The 17,428-nt window shown below is 49.4% G+C and overlaps 1 protein-coding gene across 1 annotated transcript in view; it reads right to left on the bottom strand.

Annotated features, from left to right (window-relative positions):
• The window catches only part of THOC3 (THO complex subunit 3), an 84,094-nt gene that overhangs the window by 54,542 nt on the left and 12,124 nt on the right, over positions 1-17,428 (bottom strand). The gene's annotated exons all lie outside the window — the stretch shown is intronic.

Here is a 17,428-nt window from a genome sequence, read left to right as displayed (position 1 = left end):
GCTCCGAGACATTCCTGTGACATTTATTCTGTGTGATAGTGTATACTCGAATGGTGCGTATATCTAGATGATCCAGGCTTGCTTGTTCTAATTGCTAATCGATTGCTACTTCCACGATTACGGAATACTAATACAATGCTTGATGATTTCTTACAGGTGTTGCCAGAGATCGAAACTGAATTAAACCTACTATTGGGACAATGTTGTATATCTTGATTTCTTACAACAATTAATTCAGTTTCCTCTCTTCGTCTCGAACGAGTACGACATAGCAATTAAGCTAATCCAAGTTCCAGTCTTCGGCGCGGATCCCCAGGCGACGGACGCGGCCGCGCAGCTGACACATTGGCTGAAAATCTTGACTAATCAATTCAATTCCCAGGAGGGAATCACTGCAGACACGCAGCTCGCCGTGCTGCAATCCAAGGTGCACCATACGGTGTACATGTCCATTGAACAGTGCGCGACGTACGATGCTGCTGTGGCCGAGCTGAAACGTATCTACGTAAAAAACAAAACGTGGTCTACTCCAGACATTTGCTTGCGTCTCGTCGACTTAGTCCCCTCCTCCTCAAAGCGTCCTCCCCGCTTCTTCCCCCTTCCAACTTAAACCTTCATCTCCCCCAACCTTCTGCCTCACTCTTCCCCCTCCTCAAATAACACCTCACTGCTCCTCACCCAATCACCATCAAACCTTTTGTCCGCCCGGCGCCCCATTCTTCCCTTTCTCCAAGCTATTCTGAAATCTCTGACACACCTTCAACAGCTCTCCCTACCTCTTCCTCCTCTTCCACATCTTACCCTACTGCTCCCCCCCCCCCCCCTGTTCTGTATCCGATGCTCCCCCTTCCTCTTCTTTAACAGTATGGACCTCAAACATCCAGGGCCTTCGCTCAAACTTGACTGATCTCTCCATACAGGTTGCTTCTGACAAACCAGACGTGATCTGCTTAACGCCTTAACAGAAACTTTCCTCCTTCATGATGTCTCTGATTCCTTGGTATCTCTCCCAGGTTACTCCCTCCTCCGGTATGATACACCTGAACCTCGTCCTGGAGGTGGGGTTGCTATCTTTATAAAAAAAAACTCTTCCTCACTCGCCCTGCACTGCCTTCTCTCCACCTCACCCCCAGGAATACCTTTGGTTACGGCTTCCCCTTCGCTCCCACCTTTTGTTCATATGTGTGTTGTACCGTCCACCAAACAGTGATGACTCCATCAACATCTCGCTGTCTGATAATATGGACCAACTTCTATCTACCCATCCCAACTCTCTCTTCCTCATATGTGGTGATTTCAATGGTCACCATGCCAGTTGGCTGGGTGTGGGTACCTCTCTCACCAGCCATGGCTCTTCAGCAAAGGACTTCTGCGACTCACTGGGACTGACACAATCTGTCCATTTCCCGACACGGATCTCAGTCAACGGAGCATCTTCTCTTCTGGACTTGGTTATGACCAACTTCCCTGAAAATGTCTGCTGCTCTTCTTCTGCTCCAATCGGCTCATCTGATCATGTGCTTGTTAAAGTGGACATCTCTCTGACCATTCTCAGAGAGCCTCCTCAGCGTCAACGAGTCTGGCATTTCACTCAGGCCAACTGGCACAGTCTTCAAGCAGCCATCATTCATCTGGACTGGTCTCCCATCTCTACCGCCTCTGACATCAACTCATCCTGGGAATTCTTCCAAAGTAAATTGCTCTCTCTCTCATGCACAGATTTATCCCATCTCGTCTTCAGTTGTCATACCCTTCCTCCCGTCCATGGTACACGGAATCTTGTGGTGAGGCTATTGCCCAGAAACAACTTGCTTTCGTCTCCTGGAAAGCAAATCCAACGGAAGGAAATCTCATTTCCTTTCACAAAGCCCGAAACAAGTGTGTGTCCACCCTCAGGAGAGCCAGGAAACAATATCTCTCTGTTCTCAGGACCGAACTCTCTTATCTGTCTCCCTCTTCCAAATCCTGGTGGCGTCTGGTCAAATCTGTTTCTGGTGTTTGTTCCCCCTCCATCCCCTCCCTCACCTCAAATGGCCACACGGCTAACTCCGCACGTGAAAAAGCTGAATGCCTCAACTCTGTGTTTGCCTCTAAACCTTGTGTCCCAAACCCATCCCTCTCTGTACCCACGGTACCCAGTCGTACCCAGCTGCTCCTGGACTCTGTGTCCTTTCCTCCTGACAAGGTGGAAAAGTTTCTGTCAACCCTCGACTCTGATTCTGCAACTGGACCTGATGGCATCAGCCCACGGGTCCTTAAATCCTGTTCTTCCGCTCTTTCACTCCCTCTCTCTGTTCTCTTCACCCTCTCTTTTGCTCAAGGTCATTTGCCATCTGCTTGGAAATCTGCCAACATCAGCGCTTTGCACAAAAAAGGTGCAATAACAGATCCCAGCAACTACAGACCAATCAGCCTTCTCCCAATTATCAGCAAAGTCATGGAATCCATCATTGCTTCAGATATGAAATCTTTCCTCTTCTCCAATGGCTTGATCTGTGATCATCAATTTGGTTTCAGACCTGGTCACTCTACTCTGGACATGCTGCTTCTGCTTTCTCAACAATGGATGGAGGTCCTCAATGCCAAACAGGAAATTAGAGCTGTCTCCCTTGACATATCACGTGCCTTCGATACGGTCTGGCACCCCGCTCTGCTCACCAAAATCTCCTCTTTTGGTATCCATAGAAATCTCCACGCATGGCTGGCGGACTTCCTCTCTAGTCGTAGTCAACGTGTGGCCCTGAATGGGTTTCTCTCATCTCCTCTTCCTGTTCAGGCTGGAGTTCGCCAACGCAGTGTTCTGGGACCTGTGCTTTTTCTGGTCTTCATCAATGATCTCTCTGACTCTCTTGAAAATCCTCTCTATCTCTTTGCTGATGACTCTACTCTCTGTCGCTCCATTCTTCATCCCTCAGATCGGCAGTCTGCAGCCTCCTCACTCTCTGCAGACCTGGACAAAATCACAGACTGGGCAAACAAGTGGAACATGTCTTTCAATCCTGACAAATCTCACACTCTTACGATGTCTCTCCGAAAAGACCGACTGGACAACCCTCCCATCCACTTTCTGAATAATGCTCTCCAAGAAGTTCTGTCACTCAAGCTTTTGGGTCTCACTATCTGCCATGATAATTCCTGGGACAACCACATTTCAAATCTGGCCTCCAAAGCCAGTCGCCGACTGGGCATCCTCCGTCGTGCGAAGTCCTTCCTTGGCACACCTGAGCACCTCACCACATACAAGGCTTTCATCCGCAGCTCAATGGAATACTGCTCTCCCCTCTGGGCTGGTGCTCCTGCCTCACACCTAGCTCGTCTTCACGCTGTTGAAACCAAAGCGTTCAGAATCATTGGAATCTCCCGCGATGAAGCTAACTCCAAGGGCCTCTCACTCACTCACCGCAGACAGGTTGGTGGTCTTTCCGTCTTCTACCGACTCCTCTCTGGCCTTGCCCCCCCCCCCCCCCCCAGCTCTCTCTGGGCTCTGTCCCGCAAATACTCCTACAGGTCGCACAAGATCTGCCTGCAACCCTCTTATGGTTAAACTGCCAAAATCAAGACTCTCTGCTCACCTTCACTCCTTCATTCCTCTTTTCTCCCGCGTCTGGAACAAACTCCCTCACTCTCTTCAATCCCACTCCACCCTCCAGGTCTTTAAAACAGCTGTTCACCACCATCTCTTATCTTCCCCCATCCAAAACATTGATCTTTTCTACCCCCGCTAATTTCACCCCAATTCCACTTTTTTGAAATACTAACTTCTGTCCTGGAAGCCCTTGGTGTCCTTGTGTTTTATACTTCTCCCACCCCACCCCCCCCCCCCCCCTTCCCATGCCTCTTCCCCCCAAGCCCTCTCCCACACATCTCCTTGCTCTCAAATGTTGTGTTTGTGTGCTTCCCCTTCGCTCCCCATTTTGTCTTCCACTCCCCCTTTTCATATATTTTGTTTGTCTGGTTGATTTGTTTGTGAAGTAAATGTTAGCTCTTTCACAAGCCTCGATTCAGTATACAAAAAAACAAAACAAAAACAAACAAACAAAAAAAAACATCCCACGGAGACCTTAGACCAATTCGCTCAAGGCCTCCGACGGCTACTGAAGGACAGTACCCCTACGGTACGCACCCATGAACAAGTCTCTGATGACCTTGTCCGCGATGCTTTCCTCTCAGGTCTAAGATCGCCAGTCGTCAGACAACGACTACTTGAAGAACCCGACCTGACACTAGAAGAAGCCCTTCGGTTATCTCACGTGTACACCGAAGCGCGGGAACAATCCGACGCGTATGAACGCCCATACGTCACTGCGGGGATATCTCGACAGACACGACCGGAGAGAGCTACCGCCGAGCTCGAGGACGCAGCACCTGCACCTCTGCCGGAATCGGGGACAACATTGACACTCGAGGATCCCGATCCGGGGTTGACGGCGGTAGCTGCTGCCGGACCCAAGCCAGGAAGTAATGCTAAGTGCTATTTCTGCGGGAACCGGAACCATCTCAGGTCAGTTTGTCCGGCTAAGGAAGCAAAGTGTCATTTGTGCACAAAGACGGGCCACTTTGCAAAAGTTTGTCGAGCTTCGCGAGGCCGGCGAGCTCGCTCGACGTTGAATGTGATGAGGCTCGCCGCGCCGACTAAACAATTCGCTCAATCACTTCAGAACGCGGCACGACCGTCCTTGACAGGAATCTATCTATAATTCCAGTAATCTCTGTGTGTATGTATGTATGTATGTATGTATGTATGTATGTATGTCTGTGACCGCTGTTTCTCGACAACCACGGGTCCGATATACTTTAAACTTGCCAGGTATATTGCTGGGGACCCGAGGATGTGCCTTTTCAAGGTTTCATATTAATCGGACAAGTAGTTACCGAGCTATGTCCAAAAAACGATTCAACCAATCAGAGAGCAGCGAGCTATCACGTGTGCCGAACGTGCCGAACAGACTCTGCCTCGGACGGCACATTTGAGAGCGTATTCATTTATTTCACGTTGGCAAACTATGTTGGCGTTCAACTATGTTTTAAAACTAATTAAAACTAATTTGCGATTCTTTCGCTTTCCTGCGCGTTTGTGCATGCTATGGCGATTTCTTTACCAAACTCCGCAAGCCGTTCGCTTTGGACCAAACCATTTCATGTAAATAGAGGGGGGGGATTGTCACCGTACTCGCAAGCCGTTCGCTTTGGACCAAACCATTTCATGTAAATAGAGGGGGGGGGGATATAATTTTAGATATAGATATAGTACGGGCATGCCCTAGTTCTTTCAATGCCCAGCAAACTTCCGGGATCGGCCACCCGATCGGTGAACACTGGCTTCGAAACTCCGCACGTGGCACGAGCGCCCTCCGCAGGCGGCACGATCGACCTACGATCTACTTTGACTACACGAAAGGCGAACGCTGGCTTCAAAATTCCACGCGTGGCACGAGCGCCCTCCGGAGACGGCACGAACGACCTACAAGCTACTTTGACTACACGAAAGCTGGGATCTTCATGCATGGCATGAGCCCCCTTTGGAGGCGGCACGACTGGCCTACAAGCAAATTCAACGGCACGAAAGACATTAGCTGGGGTCGGATCCACACGCGAGGCTCGAGCGCCTCCTCTTGACGATTCGACATCTACAGGGCCACCTGGCCTGTCACGTGTGATTATCCCACACATGATTGAAGGAATTTTTGCAAATGCTTTAATTGACACGGGATCCACTGATAGTTATGTTGATTTTCGACTTGTACAGAAACATGGATGGCCGATTCTTGGGACAAGACGCATAATCTTCATGGCTTCTCAGGGGCTATGGCTTAGCACAAAGGGGGAATGTCGTCTGAAGCTTGCCATTAAGGGTCGAATGTTTCCGGATGTGCATTTAATGGTCTTACCAGCATTATGTGCAGAAGTTTTGTTCGGACATGATTTTCTCCAGCGACATGGGCGCATGGAAATGGAATTTGGTGGTACTGATACTCTTGCTGTGTGTGCTCATGCAGGGATGGAAATTGAACCACTGTCACTGTTTCCCAATATGACCTCAGACTGTACACCTGTTGCGGTTAAATCGCGACGCTACTCACGAGCTGACACGCAATTCATTGCGGAAGAGACTGCGTAGCTACTAAAGGATGTTATCATAGAACCTAGTCGGTCGCCTTGGCGGGCCCAAGTTCTGGTGGTACGGACCGAATCACATCGCAAACGCATGGTAATCGACTATTCACAGACGATTAATCGGTTTACCCAATTGGATGCCTACCCCCTCCCGGGAATGGACTCCCTGGTACGACAGGTGGCACAGTACTCGGTCTATAGCACTCTCAATCTCCATAGTGCGTATCATCAGATCCCCATTTCCGCGGCGGATCGCATCTATACTGCGTTCGAATCAGGCCAGAGGTTGTACCAGTTCACCCGGCTACCTTTCGGGGTCACGAATGGGGTTTCGTGTTTTCAAAGGACTAGGGACGACCTCATCGCTAAGGAGAACTTAACCAAAGTCTTTGTTTATCTGAATAATCTCACGGTTTGCGGGTATGACAAAGAACATTATGATGCTAATCTGAAGCGCTTCCTCGAGGTCGCACACAGGTATCGCTTGACTATGAACGAGGCTAAATGTCGCTACTCTGCTCGCACGATAGATCTCCTGGGGTACACCGTGACCCACGGCTCTGTCGCTCCGGATGAGGAGCGTCTGCGGGCCTTGCTCGACATGGCCCCGCCCTGCGATCGTGCTTCTTTGAAGCGTGCTCTCGGGCTGTTTGCTCATTATTCCAAGTGGGTTCAAAAATTTTCCACGAAGCTCCGCCCACTTGTGGATTGCGATGCGTTCCCCATGAGTCTCGCTGCCAAGGCCGCTTTTCATGGCCTTAAGTCCGACATCGCTGGTGCCGCTGTGTCGACGATTGACGAAAATAAATCCTTTGTTTTGGAGAGCGATGCGTCAGATTATGCGATAGCTGCGACACTCTCTCGGGGGGGGGGGGGGGGGGCTGTGCCCTTCTTTTCCAGGACTCTCTCCTTCGCGGAACGGCGGCATTCGTCAGTCGAAAAGGAGGCGTATGCCATCGTCGAGTCGATCAGGCGTTGGCGTCCCTATTTGCTTGGACGGTGTTTTCCAAATTATCACAGATCAACAGAGCGTTGCATTTATGTACGACATGCAGCATGTTCAACGCATTAATAATGAGAAAGTCAGTCGCTGGCGGATCGAGCTCGTCGATTTCTGCTACACAATCAAATATCGCCCAGGGCGGGATAACCTTGTTGCCGATGCTTTATCGCGACCGGCGATGTGTGCGAGCCTCACCTCTTTTGAGGACCTGCGCGTTCTTCATGACACCTTGTGCCATCCCGGCGTGACGCGTTTCGCTCATTACGTGCACAGTCGTAACTTGCCCGATTCCGTTGAGGATATTCGTCAGCTCTGTCGCATGTGTTCCGTATACGCTGAACTCAAACCTCGCTTCTACAACCCTCCTATGGGCACGCTAGTCCAAGCCACTAGGCCGTGGGAGAGATTGGCGATGGATTTCAAAGGACCACTGCCGGCGTCACCGGCCTCGAGTAATTCTCATTATCTCCTCAAGATCGTTGATGAGTTCTCCAGATTCCCTTTTGCTTTCCCGTGCGGAGATATGTCTGTTGCTACGGTTATCCGGTGCCTGCAGATCTTTTTTTCTATGTTTGGGAATGCGGCCTATGTGCACACCGATCGTGGCGCGGTGTTCTTGTCCCAGGATGTGAGGACCTTCTTGCTCCAGCATAATGTCGCTTCTAGCTATACTACTCCATATATGCCACAGGCGAATGGGCAGGTCAAATGCTTTAATGGCATTATATGGAGGACAGTTACTCTGAGTCTTAAGTCCCACAGCCTAGGACTAGACAAATGGGCTTTGTCACTACCTTGGGCATTAAGCTCGATCAGGACTTTATTGTGTACTGCTACCAATCAAACTCCCCACGAACGGATGTTTCGTTACCCGAGGCGTTCAGGTCGTACCCGACCTTTACCGGGTTGGCTTGCTGAGCCGGGACCGGCTTTTCTCAAACGTGCAGTTCGCATGAGTAAATATGACCCACTGGTGGATAAGGTGCAGGTTCTCCAGGCTAACCCCGAGCACGCTCGTGTGTTGTTGCCCAATGGACGGGAGTCGACGGTCTCAGTACGCCACCTGGCCCCATGCGGGGGAAGTTGACGAACCAGCTTACGATCCCGTTGATCCACCCGATGATCCGCCTATGGAGTATCTGCCGGCTTCCTCACCGCTACATGTACCCGATCCGGCTGGCCCTGTGGGGCCACCGCCGTCACCCGATTTAGGCGGCTACTCTGACGCGGGGGACTCCCGTCTTGGGGATGTAGTACCCGGTAGTTACCGGACCCGCGCCGGGAGAGAGATTCGCCGCCCCGACCGCTATGGATGGACTGACTGACATGGACTGGCAACTGCCGCCCACTGATATTACTCTGCTGCTATGTACTACTAGCCTGATTTCTGCCGTCGCGGGAGTGTAGTTCTAACGGCGGGGAGAATGTAATGAAATTGTGTCTAAGTTGAACCCAGGTGTTATGCTGTCTCCAACCACTGATAGGCTTCTATAAGAACTCGGACGAACATCGCTCCGAGACATTCCTGTAACATTTATTCTGTGTGATAGTGTATACTCGAATGGTGCGTATATCTAGATGATCCAGGCTTGCTTGCTCTAATTGCTAATCGATTGCTACTTCCATGATTATGGAATACCGATACAATGCTTGATGATTTCTTACAGGTGTTGCCAGAGATCGAAACTGAATTAAACCTACTATTGGGACAATGTTGTACATCTTGATTTCTTACAACAAACACCACAAGGAATTTCAGAGGGGCGCAGAGCACAAACAGAGCAGGGGGAGCAAGGCCGGAGAGGAGTCGGGAGAAGACAGAAAGACCACCAACCTACATGCGGTGAGAGAGTGAAAGGCCCTCAGAATCAGCTTCATCGTGGGAGACACCAATGATTCTGAATGCTTTGATTTCAACCACATGAAGCCAAGCTAGTTGTGAAGCAGGAGCACCAGCCCAGAGTGGAGAGCAGTATTCCATTGAGCTGTGGATTAAAGCTTTGTATGTCGTGAGGAGCTCAGAAGTGCCCAGAAAGGACTTTGCACGACGGAGGATGCCCAGACAGCAACTGTATTTGGAGGCCAGATTGGAAATGTGGTTTTCACAGGAAAGATCATGGCAGATAGTGAGACCCAAAAGCTTGATTGACAGAACTTCTTCAAGAGAATTGTTCAGAAAGTAGATGGGAGGGTTTTCAGAGAGACAAAGTGAGAGTGTGAGATTTGTCAGGATTAAAAGACATGGTCCACTTGTTTGACTAGTTTGAGATGTTATCCAGGTCTGCATCGAGTGAAGAGGCTGCTGCCTGCCGATCTGCGGGTTAGGATATGGAGCGGCAGAGAGAGGAGTCATCAGCAAAGAGATAGAGGATTTTCCAGAGAGTCGGAGAGATCATTAATGAAGACCAGAAAAAGCACAGGGCCCAGAAGACTGTCTTGAGGAACTCCAGCCCGAACAGGAAGGGGAGATGAGAGAAATCCATTCAGGGCCACATGTTGACTGTGACCAGAGAGGAAGTCTGCAAGAAATGTGTGGAGGTTTCCATGGATACCATAGGAGGAGAGTATGGTGAGCAGCGCACGGTGCCAGACCGTATCGAAGGCACGAGTTATGTCAAGGGAGACAGCTCTGATTTCCTGTTTGGCATTGAGGACCTCCATCCATTGTTGAGACAGCAGAAGCAGCATGTCCAGGGTAGAATGACCTGGTCTGAATCCAAATTGATGACTGAAGGTCAAGCCATTGGATAAGAGGAAGGATTTGATGTCAGAAGCGATGATTGATTCCATGACTTTGCTGATTATTGGGAGCAGGCTGATTGATCTGTCGTTTCAAGGATCTGTTTTTAATTTAGCACCTTTTTTGTGTAAAGCGGTAATGTCGGCTGATTTCCAAGCAGATGACAGATTACCTCGAGCAAAAGAGAGGGTGAGATAGAATGGCAGAGCAGGATTTTAGGACCCGTGGGCTGATTATTTTGTGTGTAGTAAGTGCGGAAAAACGGGGCATTTTGCTAAAGTATGTACAGGGTGGGCCATAAGTAGCCATACATAGGGTTTTTAAAAGTGGTCGCAGACGTACAGCCACAGATGAAGATACAACGGACAGAATACTAACAACGCTTACACGGAGTCCCCTAAAAAGTACACGACGGTTGTCTGCAGAAAGCGGTGTCAGCAGATCGAGTATCAGGTGCATTTTGAAAGCAAACAAATGGCATCCATACAAATTGCATATGGTGCAGCATCTGAGTGAAGACGACCCGGATAGACGGATGGAATTTTGTGAATGGGTATTAAGCAAATTGAACGATGACGCAAACTTCTCATCTGGGATCTTGTTTACCGATGAAGCCAATTTTTACGTCAATGGAGAGGTTAATCGGCAAAACTTACGTTATTGGAGTAATTTCAAAAAAGCGTTTATTAACGCACAGGTTGTAAACCTGGTGCGTTATAGCGTTTGCCTGGGAATTTCGGGCGCTCAAAAGTGAAGCTAGTTTCTGTCACCCATTTCTGTCGCTCATTTCTGTCGCTCATTTCTGTCGCTCAGATGTGTAAACATGACGTCATCAAATCTATATTTATAGGATAGGTTATAGGAGATATATATGTTATAGGATAGGAATATAGGACCCAAATGACCCAGAGGACCCAAATGACCCAGAGGACCCAAATGACCCAGAGGACCCAAATGACCCAGAGGACCCAAATGACCCAGAGGACCCAAATGACCCAGAGGACCCAAATGACCCAGAGGACCCAAATGACCCAGAGGACCCAAATGACCCAGAGGACCCAAATGACCCAAATGACCCAGAGGACCCAAATGACCCAGAGGACCCAAATGACCCAGAGGACCCAAAGGACCCAAATGACCCAGAGGACCCAAATGACCCAGAGGACCCAAATGACCCAGAGGACCCAAATGACCCAGAGGACCCAAATGACCCAGAGGACCCAAATGACCCAGAGGACCCAAATGACCCAGAGGACCCAGAGGACCCAAATGACCCAGAGGACCCAGAGGACCCAAATGACCCAGAGGACCCAAATGACCCAGAGGACCCAGAGGACCCAAATGACCCAGAGGACCCAAATGACCCAGAGGACCCAAATGACCCAAATGACCCAGAGGACCCAAATGACCCAAATGACCCAGAGGACCCAAATGACCCAGAGGACCCAAATGACCCAGAGGACCCAAATGACCCAAATGACCCAGAGGACCCAAATGACCCAAATGACCCAGAGGACCCAAATGACCCAGAGGACCCAAATGACCCAGAGGACCCAAATGACCCAGAGGACCCAAATGACCCAGAGGACCCAAATGACCCAGAGGACCCAAATGACCCAGAGGACCCAAATGACCCAGAGGACCCAAATGACCCAGAGGACCCAAATGACCCAGAGGACCCAAATGACCCAGAGGACCCAAATGACCCAGAGGACCCAAATGACCCAGAGGACCCAAATGACCCAGAGGACCCAAATGACCCAGAGGACCCAAATGACCCAGAGGACCCAAATGACCCAGAGGACCCAAATGACCCAGAGGACCCAAATGACCCAGAGGACCCAAATGACCCAGAGGACCCAAATGACCCAAATGACCCAGAGGACCCAGAGGACCCAGAGGACCCAAATGACCCAGAGGACCCAGAGGACCCAAATGACCCAGAGGACCCAGAGGACCCAAATGACCCAGAGGACCCAGAGGACCCAGAGGACCCAAATGACCCAGAGGACCCAGAGGACCCAAATGACCCAGAGGACCCAAATGACCCAAATGACCCAAATGACCCAAATGACCCAGAGGATCCAAATGACCCAGAGGACCCAAATGACCCAGAGGACCCAAATGACCCAGAGGACCCAAATGACCCAGAGGACCCAAATGACCCAAATGACCCAGAGGACCCAAATGACCCAGAGGACCCAGAGGACCCAAATGACCCAGAGGACCCAAATGACCCAGAGGACCCAAATGACCCAGAGGACCCAAATTCTATGTATGTTTCTATGATGATGTATGTTTTGGTGAAAGTACATAATGTGAATACTAGTAGCAATTTTACGAAAACCATGGCATAATTTCAAATCTTGACCCGAGATGATAATTATGCTACATCATAATTTCCATGTGCCAACCTGGGCGGAATCCAAGTGGATTCACTTGACTTGTTTTCCCTATGTATGGTTACTTTTGGCCCACCCTGTAGATCGTCTGGGCTGAGGGCTGCAGCTATGCTCCACACCCCAACCCTAGCTACGATATACACTGCATTTCTAGGAAACCTTTCTAAGGCAACAGTTAATGTGCTTTTGAGTGGTAACAAGTGTAGAGCACTTTTGGATACTGGGAGCTCGGAAAGTTTTGTGTGCCAGAGGCTGGTTAAGGCGTACAAACTATGTGAACACCCAGGGACAGGTAGAGTATCAATGGCATCTACCTCATTGTCGACACGAATAGCTGGACATTGTTTAGTGAACCTCGAGCTGAAGGGCTGTACATACCGTGATGTTCGACTCTCCATCTTACCTGACCTATGTAGTGATGTAATTTTAAGCCAGGATTTCATGAAACATCATGAGAGTGTTACTGTGCAGTTTGGGGGAGATAAACCACCACTCTCTGTCTGTGTGCTAGCTACCCTCTCCATACCACCTCCACCAATTTTCGCCAATCTCACTCCCAACTGTAAGCCCACTGCTGTTAGATCAAGAAAGTACAGTGCACCAGACAGCTGTTTCATCGAGTCAGAAACAAGGAGGTTGCTCGAAGAGGGCATTATTGAGCCCAGCACCTCGCCCTGGCAAGTTCAAGTTGAAGTTACAACGAATGAGCGACACAAAAGGTGGATGGTGATTGATTATTCGCAGACAGTCAACCACTTCACGCAACTAGATGCCTACCCACTACCAAAGATAGACAATTTGGTCAACAAGGTAGCGCAGTATCAACTATACAGTACTATCGACCTGAAGTCCGCTTACCACCAGGTCCCTATCAGAGAGGGAGACAAACCGTATACTGCCTTTGAGGCGTGTGGGCAATTGTATCAATTTCGCAGGATTCCATTCGGGGTGACAAATGGAGTCACCTATTTCCAACGGGTGATAGATCAGTTTATTGCAGATAACGGACTGTCTGATACCTAGATGCTTATCTGGATAACATTACTGTCTGTGGCAAAAGTAAGGAACAACAACAACAACAACATGCATTTTAAAGGCCATTTTCCCTGCTAGAGCGGGGGTTAGCCTTGCGGTCCCCATGACAATCTTCTCCATTTTGCCCTATTTTCTGCATCTCTCCCTGTTAACCCCCTTGCCCGCATTTCTTCTTCCACCATCTTTAGCCAAGTCTTTCTCGGTCTTCCCCGTCCTCTACGTCCTTCTACATTCATTTCCATCACTCTTCTCAACCAGTCACTTTCATCCTTCCTCAACACATGACCAAACCATCTCAACCTGTTCCTCTTAACAGCATCAATCACAGGCAATATTCCCATCATCTTTCGCAATTCATCATTTGTCTTCCTCTCTCTCAACGATACTCCGCACATCCATCGAACCATTCGCATTTCCACCCTTTCCAGCCTTCGTTGCTGCTCTACGTTCATTACCCATGTCTCGCTCCCATAAATCATAACACTTCTCACACATGCAGCATACACCTTTCCCTTCAGCTTCAGCGACACTCTCCTCCTCATCAGCACGCCACTCAGTTCCGGAAACTTCTTCCATGCACATCTCACTCGAGCAACTGTTGCCGAGTCTGATCTACCTTCTCCATTCAGCATGTCTCCGAGGTAGCAAAATGTTTTCACACCTTCCAGCTTCACGCCGTCTCCAAGATCCAACTCAACATTTCCTCCATCTGCAGCTCCCTCTGTGCACACCTTACATTTGAATGTAGCTGCCACACTGGTTAATGACCCTCTCAGACCACTACATTTTTGATGAATCCACTTAGCGCACATTGTACATTGAATGGAGTTCACTCCGACACCCTTCCTGCACACAGCACACGGCCACTTCCCAGTTCTTTCCACCTCACCACATGCTTTACCGCTTGCCATCACCTTCGTCTTTCCGATATTCACCTTCAGACCTTTTGTCTCCATACATTCCTTCCACTTGTTCATCTTTTCCTTCAGTCCATCCATACTTTCCGCAATCAACACCAGATCATCTGCATACAACAACTCCCACGGTAAACCCTCCTTTACGTTCTGAGCCAGCACCTCCATCACAGCTACAAATAGTAGTGGACTTAGTACCGACCCCTGATGCACTCCCACCTTCACCTCAAACTCACCACAGTTCCCATTCTTCATCCTTACAGCTGTGCGCGCTCTTTTGTACATTGCCATCACTACTCTGATCAACCATTCCTCCACTCCTAACTTCCTCAATGCCCATGTCAATACTTTGCGTGGAACCCTATCGAATGCTTTCTCCAGATCAACAAACCCAAAAAACAACTTCTTCCTCTTCTCCATGTACTTCTCCTGCAACTGCCTCACAATGAAAAGCGCATCTGTCGTTCCTCTTCCTGGCATAAATCCAAACTGCATTTCGTCGATCTTCACTTTCTTCCTTATCCTCCTCTCCAACACCCTTTCCAATACCTTCATTCCATGCACCAATAACTTTATCGCTCGGTACGAGCCACACTCCAGAGGGTCACCTTTCCCCTTGTATAGAGGGACGAGGGTACTCAGTTCCCAGTCCACTGGAATGTGGCCTTCTTTCACCACCAGATTACAGATCTCTGTCATTCTCTTCACACCCCAACTTCTTGCTGCCTTCAACATATCTCCCACAACTCCCGTCGGCCCTCCTGCTTTTCCACTCTTCATTGCTTTTATTCCTCGGGTTCCTCGGGCGAGTGAGGCGTGCTTCGAGCTCTCCACGGCATCGAAGTTTGAGTGTTTTCCCATTCTTGTCTTTGTCAAATTTCCACTGGTTATTTTGCTGTGTACGTGTTATTGTGTGTTTCTAGTTGGTGTTGGTTTGTGGTTCGTGCAAACTTGTGTGTAGTTAATCGTTTTCTGAGTCGTACCTCGTGCGCGGCCTGGTAACTTGGGGCTTCCCTCCCCCCGTCGGTGTTTTGTCGGTTTGGGTTATTTCCTTCGCTGTATTGCTTGTTTCTTTTATTTTATTTTCTCCCCCTCACCTCACCTCCCTAGACAAATAATTCTATATTGATTCTTTCTCTCCTCCCGGACACGTGCTTGTTCGCTCTCCTCCTCGTCTCGGCTTGTGCCCCGCCCCCTGTATCTCGTTTTCTTCCGCCTCTGCTCCTTCTTTCTCAAATCGACGTTCTCGCTTGGAGACTTTTCCCGGATTGATTTTTTTCATCGTTCTGTTTGGATATTGTTGGAATATGTTTAAACCGCAGCCGTGATGCTGACGCCTCCCCCTCCCCCCCCCCCCCCCCACACCCAGAATTTACATGTTTTAAACGTTTCCCAGTGTGTACCCTTGTCAGAATAGGTACACCGTATCCCTGCGTGTCGTAAGAGATGACTAAGAGGGTTGGCGTCAGGAAGGGCATCCGGCCATAAAAACATTGCCTCAAAAAGAGAACCATGACAATCACAAGTACATATGGGCAGGGTGCAGCCCGAAGTGGAGATCGGTTTCTGAGGTTTGGGACATGGAATGTGGGGACAATGACAGGGAGATCAGGAGAAGTGGTGGAAGTATTGGTCAGAAGAAGAGTGGACATATGTTGTGTGCAAGAGACGAGATGGAAGGGAAGTGGTGTGAGAATGGTGAAGGGTAGGCAGGGACAGAAATACAAGTTTGTGTGGCAAGGGTGCCCGGAGGGCGTGAATGGTGTTGGTGTCCTGTTTTCTGAGGAGTTTGTAGACAGTGTGGTGAGTGTGACTAGAGTGAGTGATAGGTTGATGATGGTGAAAATGATGATTGGAAAGCTCTTGGTGAACGTCATCTCGGGATATGCTCCGCAGGTTGGTCGAAGCGATGAAGAGAAGGACAAGTTCTGGTGTGCGATAGAGAAGCTGATGGAAAACGTGAAAGATGAGGAAGTTGTTGTGGTGGGAGGAGACCTGAATGGACATGTGGGAAGAAGTATGGATGGTTTTGAGGGAGTTCATGGGGTTTACGGATATGGTGTGAGAAATGGAGAAGGTGAAAGGATTTTGGAGTTTGCTGATGGAGCTGATTTGTTGATTTGTAATACTCAGTTCCAGAAAGAGGACAATAAGCTTGTTACATACACGTCAGGTGGGTCGACGACAACCGTTGACTACCTGATGGTGCGTCGGCGTGATAGGGGGCACCTCCGGGACACAAAGGTGATCCCGGGGGAGGAGGCTGTTTCACAGCACCACTTGGTTGTCTGCGACATAAGGGTGAAAGGTGCGAGGAGAGCTCGGCGGGTGAAGTACCAACCGAGAATGAAGGTGTGGAGGTTGAAAGAGGTGACAGTAAGGGAGGCATTAAAAGAGAGGCTGAGTAGGGTAGAGGATGATGTGGTTGAGCTTGAAAGTGGTTGGATGTCAATGAAAGCTAGTCTGTTGGGAGCCGTTGGTGAGGTATGTGGATGGACAAAAGGACCACCGAGGCACTCGGAAACATGGTGGTGGGATGTTGAGGTTGGAAAGAGGATTGACGAGAAGAGGACGAAGTTCAAAGAGTGGCAGAAGGCGAAGGGTACGGGAGCAGAAACAGCAGAGCATGAAAGTTATAAGGCAGCCAGGAAGGCTGCAAAGAAAGAGGTAGCAAAGGCGCAGGAGGCATGTAGGAAAATGTTCGGAGAACGCTTGGATTCGGAAGAGGGTCAGAAAGCAGTATTCAGGATTGCAAAGCAGATAGCGAAAGAGAGGTGTGATGTGATGGGGGTGAGTTGCTTGAAGGATGAAGTGGGACAAATCGTTGTCGACCCAGATGGAATTAATGGAAGATGGAAAAGATATATGGAAATGCTGTTGAATACAGAGAATGAATGGGATGGCAACATAGAGAGTAACCCAGTTTTAGGACCGGCAGAGAAGATAACTGAGAAGGAAGTTGAGGAAGCGATAAAAGCAATGAAGAGTGGAAAAGCGGGAGGGCCGACGGGAGTTGTGGGAGATATGTTGAAGGCAGCAGGAAGTTGGGGTGTGAAGAGAATGACAGAGATCTGTAATTTGGTGGTGAAAGAAGGCCGCATTCCAGTGGATTGGGAACTGAGTACCCTCGTCCCTCTATACAAGGGGAAAGGTGACCCTCTGGAGTGTGGCTCATACCGAGCGATAAAGTTATTGGAGCATGGAATGAAGGTATTGGAAA

Source organism: Myxine glutinosa, chromosome 11 (assembly GCF_964187855.1).
Source record: "Myxine glutinosa chromosome 11, kmMyxGlut1.1, whole genome shotgun sequence".
Taxonomy (NCBI): Eukaryota; Metazoa; Chordata; class Myxini; order Myxiniformes; family Myxinidae; genus Myxine; species Myxine glutinosa.
Note: the sequence above shows the minus strand (reverse complement) of the source record. Positions and strands in the feature narration are given on the sequence as shown.